Source organism: Cavia porcellus, unplaced genomic scaffold (genome assembly GCF_034190915.1).
Source record: "Cavia porcellus strain 051 isolate PalLab524CR breed Dunkin Hartley unplaced genomic scaffold, mCavPor4.1 scaffold_27, whole genome shotgun sequence".
NCBI classification, from domain to species: domain Eukaryota; kingdom Metazoa; phylum Chordata; class Mammalia; order Rodentia; family Caviidae; genus Cavia; species Cavia porcellus.
In genome coordinates, this window is record NW_026947510.1 from 47928540 (window position 1) to 47934539 (window position 6000).

The window sequence follows — 6000 nt, forward strand, 5'->3', positions numbered from 1 at the left end:
AGAGGAAGAAGGAGCCAGTGTCCTTATATTTCCCCTCCATTGGTGGGTACACCACCAATGACCAAAGACTTCCCACTAAGCTCCGCCTTTTAAAGGTACTGTGCTTCCCAATAGAGCCACAGGCTGGGGAGCCAAGCTGTAACAAGTGAGCTTCCAAAGACATTTATCTAAACTGGAGAACACAATCAAAAACTTGAAAAGAAATCATAATATGCATTACAGTCGACATTAGTTTTAGCAGTTTTGTTCTTAGGACAATTGTTGAAGCAGAACTCTGGAAACTAAATATATACACTCTTTTGAGTTATTCAGGAGCATGCTGATCTTAGAATGAAAAATGAATTTGCTTTTAAAGCAGCTATCTAAATTTACTTGATAACTTTCTCAGACCTTACAGAATTGAAGAAAATGGGCCACCTTCCTCCTCCCTTGATCTCTGTTTTCTACTTGCCATGAATCATTTTCCTCTGCCGTGCCCCTCTGTCATGCCACCATTGCTTGGAGCCAGCTGTGTATGGACTAAAACTCTTACAACTATGAGGTAAAATAAACTTTTCTTCTCTAAGTTGTGGCTGTCAGGTAGTGCATCTCAGCAACAAGAATACAACTAAAGGCACATGTCTTCCACTTAACATAGCACTAAATTCTCTGTAGGCACCATCTCATTTAATTCTGTAAGATGGACCCTCCCCACACACTTTATCATAACTAATCTGCCATGGACAGGTTTAGCCACAAGAAGTTTCAGAGCTCTAGGAAATGGAGACAAGTGGTAGGCACAAGGGTCTGTTGGAGAGGACTGAGTCTCTTTAATGCTGCTATTCAAGCAGATAATAAAATGTCAGTCAAGCCACAGAAATTTGCTTTTAAGCTTAGCTGTTGAACCAAGTTTTATAGGCAAAGACATGAAACAGTCCAAAGGAAAGAATATTTGAATGATTGAAAGCAGTTTTTTGGACCGCTCTCAGGGTATAATGGTTTATTTTGGTAAAACAGAGATTCATTTTATAATGCAAAATTGAAATAATATATATACTTTAAAGTATTGATGTACTATAAAGACTTGTGGGTGTAGGTCGCTGTTGTTAAAATCTATTTTCTCTGATACAAACATGGCTACACAGAGACTTCTGTAAACTACTTAACTATCAAGTGCTTACATATTTCTCCTAAGAATCAAAGAAAAATCATGTTAAACTGTACTCTTTCATGTTGTAAGAGCAAAGCACAATCCTGAAATAAACCATTATAGATCCAAATGGATTCTTAGGAGGAACATGCAATCTTAAAGTTATTAGGTATTCCAGAATAATGTAGATATCCTGGATTATAAATATATTGGGGTTCTTATAACCCAGAATAGAGTTACAAGAGCCCAAATGAGGTAAAGGGGTCCACCTTACATTGGGGAGTGGCTAATGTGGTACATTATGCACCAGACGGGGTGTTAACATCTGTGCCTGGAAGTGGCCTGGCATGATGTTTCACAGGCCAAGTGGGGTCACCAAGTCAGCAGAGTGGGGAGACAGAGTTCCCAAAGAGGATTTACTGACAGTGGGAAACATGCATATGATAATGTGATCAAGTTTCTTACCATTGGAACAGGGTATTACGTGTATTAAAGCAAAGTACTAAAATGAACTTTTAGTTCAGGATTAAGATTAGAGTCATTTATGTGAATACATTGAGATAGAAAGTTAGTGATAACAGAAAGAAAGAAATGTGAATGTGTGTTTGTGTGTATAATGATATCTACAAATACACATACATTGCTTATCTTTATCTACTGAAAGGGTTTAAGAGCAGCATATCTTGATAGTAGAGAACACACTTGTCTCCCAACTCTTGACTTCTAAATAGCATTCTCTGCTCAGAGAGAGGATTGAGGCTTTTTGAAGAAATGGTTCATGACCATGACAGAGGAAGTACAAGCCAAATCAGGAATATAACTTTGTGCTAAAAATCAAGGAAATACTCAAAGAGTGGGAGAAATATTTTAAAATGACATAGACAACTTGAAGGGACTACCATTCCTAAAATAAATTCAGGACACATTCTTAGCAACACAAATAACACCTGTAACAAATTATAACCCACCAAAAAAGACTGGCAACCATGATTCCAAATAATTTACAAACGAATAAATCAAAATGACATGAATGAATAAATTTAAAAAGTTAAATGAGGAATAAACTATATACTCTTAAAATATCTTCTTACAAAAGTCTTATTAAAAAAGAGAAAATTCAAAATGTGGAAATCTAGCAGACATCACTTTATGGTAGTGATCTAAATTAATGTCATTTATAGCAGACCTACCTAAAAAAAGAGTCAGTAGATAAAATGCAATAAAGCACAACATCAACTCTGGGACTTTCATGGCAATCCATTTCTAATCACGAAGACTCAAATTTGAGAGATACTCCACCAGGTAACCATGGTGTCATATTCAAAAGTATAAAGACCAGGAGATTTGGCAGATAAATCCAACTCATATCTGAACTGAATCCTAAGGACATCAGGATAACTGAAAATTTTTGAATGAGATCTGAGGATTAAACGACAGTAAAATAGTTTATCAGTCTTAATTTCCTGATTTTGATGGTTTTATCATAGTTATGTAAGAGAAAGTACTTATTTGTAGGAAACACACTAATATTTCAAGGATAATGGGGCTTACTTTTCAATAGTTCTGGGAAAACAATCATATCTGCACTATATTTACTACATTTCATGTGTGTTAGCCTTAAAAAGTTAAGTAAATGTTTTGAAATGAAGCTTTCTTAACAAGTGCCTCTTCATGGAGTTTACCAGCCTTGGCATGGGGTCATCACCATTCCTGTATATGCATATAATGGAACCCAGAAGCAGATAAGCAAATGAAGGTAAACCAAGCATAATAAACACAAAATATCCAAACTAAAATCTCAGGATGCCCTACATGGAGGCCCTTCCTGCTAATACTCTAGAAGTTAGGGATTGATAGTTACTGGCATTTGTCCTGTAAGAATATAGTAAATTGGTCAAAGCTTGTTTAGTATTTAGAGTTCAATTTATATCAATTTACTCTTTTTGTCGAGTTTGTATTGTCTTGTATCTTGACGAGGTCAAATTGCAGGGATTCTATGGTTTTTGCGCTAGTGGAGAACAACAGAGAACATGCCTTCACAGAATGATCCATGAATAGCAAAAATTGCTCTCAGAAGCTCAAATCTTTGAACATGATGGAAACTTAGTCTGGCTTACTGGGGGTAGCAAAAATCTGTACAGAAAACATCAGAATAGAACTTAAGCAACATGCAATTCCACTTATTCTTTTTTGTAAGAAGAGACAATTCATCCTCAACACAACCTACTTTTAAGCAGTGGAAAATGTGCATATATATACTTGCATAAAAATATTATATTTAAAAGAAAAATTGAATTAAGACACTCTTATGTTACACAAATATGTCAAATTTATAGACACTTTCCAAATTTCTCAATTTCCAGTTTGCATTTACAAATTTTACATAATACAATTTTGTTTCTAATACAAAAAAGTTCAGATATGTTAGAAATGTATTATTCTATACTTTTTTGCTTAGTCTCTTAATATTATACATTTCTACGTGTTTGTCCCTTAAAATCTAATTTACTTCCATTTTATTTTTTCCATTTCTTCTCTATAAAAATACGGTTCACTTGATGCTTCTCTTTAAAGTGATAAATATAAGAATTTCAGAAATACAACAAAAAAGTGGGCATAGTAAATAACATCTGCACCCACATTTAAAGTTATTCATACCAAAGGAAGATAAGATTAGGATGTCCTCTGTAATTTTATTAGCAAAGTAGAATATAATGAAACACTTTTTGTATTTACTTTTATATTTTTGATTAATAAGTGCACACTTCCCTTTAAAATAAAGTGCATATTTTAAAAGGTGAATAATGCTTTTATCACCCAAATGGAACGCAGATACAGAATGCTAATTTCACCAAAGGTGCTAGCTAGTTGTAGTTTTTCCCCCATTTTTAACCTATAAGTGGCTTTCCCTGGCATTAATCACATAGTTCCATGTATCTATATTTATAATTTTAACAGATACTTCATAAATATGGAATCAGGCTATTATCTTGATAATGTGCCACTTTTCTATAAATACAGAGATAGAGTAATTACCCCTAGAACTATTTGATAAAATTCAAAAATAGATAAATAATGAATAAGTCTTCCATTCAGTCATTAAAATTCAGAAAACAAAACAAAATATATTTAGCCATTATCCTTTTGATGAATTTGGCTCTCTGCCTTCAAACCACTACCAATTTCAGCTGGCATATAAGGAGCATTTTATGAATACTGCCCAGTGCGATGAACTGAACTGGAGACACTAGTCAATAACAACCCATTAGCATTATCCAAATGAAGAAGCAAATGAAGGATGAAAAAATATTTTAAGCCATATAAAATGACATGTGAAACACGAAAATCCTGGAAATTTATATGACGTTCAGCATGTCCTACAACCTGTTATTCTTTGAAATTGGGAGATTGGTTTATCCCAAATATATTTCAGTTGTTATAAGTTGTCATGTAAATATAGCAGAATGGTAGCCTGATTCTTCATCTGTTTATAACTTTACTCCTGTAAAGTGACTACAATGAGTTAATACGTCCTCAAGTACCAGAGGTTCAATTCAGTGAGTTCATTGCACTTTACCATTTCAGCCTATACAGAGAGCATTATACTCAACCATTCATTCTATAAATATTCATTTTATTATTATGCTGTAAGTTTTCATTTATTCAATTCATCTCTCAAAGATTACTCATTGAGAAACCATCTACCACTCACTAAGACTTATAATTACTGCAATAAAATAATGAATAAGATACTATTTCTGTTATTTTAAGATGTTTGTGTAACCTATTAAGCAACTATAGGAAACTAATGTACATATCAAACACCTGTCCCCTTACTTTGGCTTTATCCTATAGCATTTGTGATCTACCATAATATGCAATTACTTGTTTGCCGTTTTCAATTACATCAATTAACTTTTTTTTAAAAAAAGAGTATTTTTATTTCACTTTTATTGTAATTTGACTTCCTTGTGTAAGAGAAACCATGTGATATTTAAAATTGTATCTCTGATTAATTTCACTTATGATCTGAATAAATAAAGAGCAAAATAAAAGATAGATAATAGAAGATAGATAGTCCTTTCTCAAATGAGAAAGGGCTCAAGAGATGGAGGGAACCAGGAGCGGAGTGAAAGGGTGTCTTAGTTACTTTTTACTCCTTGCTGAGACAAAATACCTGATGCCCAAGTTGGGAAAGGAAAGGTTTATTTCTTATAGTTTTTGGAGGTTTCAGTCCACACTCAGTTAGCTCCCAGGCAGGCGGGCATGGCTGAGCCGCCCTTCATGGCAGCTGCAAACAGCAAGCTCGAACTAGCAAAGAGAAAGAGACACCTTCTTCCTGCCATTACATCACATCCTGGCTCCACCCCTTTGTGGGTGGAGCACTGACACATCAATCCAAGCGCTAGACACTGAACGAATAACAAATGCACAATTCAAACTCATGAGGGCTGGGGGACACAGACATAAACCATGACAAAGGGGATAGAAAAAATTAAATGTGTGTACCAATTCCACACAAAGAGTGAAAACATTATGTACTATAAATATGTACCATTATGTACTATAAATATGTACATTCTAAAAGAAACTCTAAAAGGAGATGCTATCTTATGTTAGGACAATAGAATTAACTGCAATATAACGTGTTCCATGATTGCAGACATACATGTGATTAGACAGGTTCAGTAGTCACTAGGAATGGTACAAAAGGTTGCCAGATGGGGGCTGAGGATTGGGCTCAATGGGGGTAGTGCCTGCCTGGCAAGTGTGAGGTACTGAGTTTGAATCCCAGTAACACCCCCCAAAAAAGATTTCTACATTATGTAACAAGTTTGAAAGCTAAGGTTTCTTCCACTCAAATTGAAATG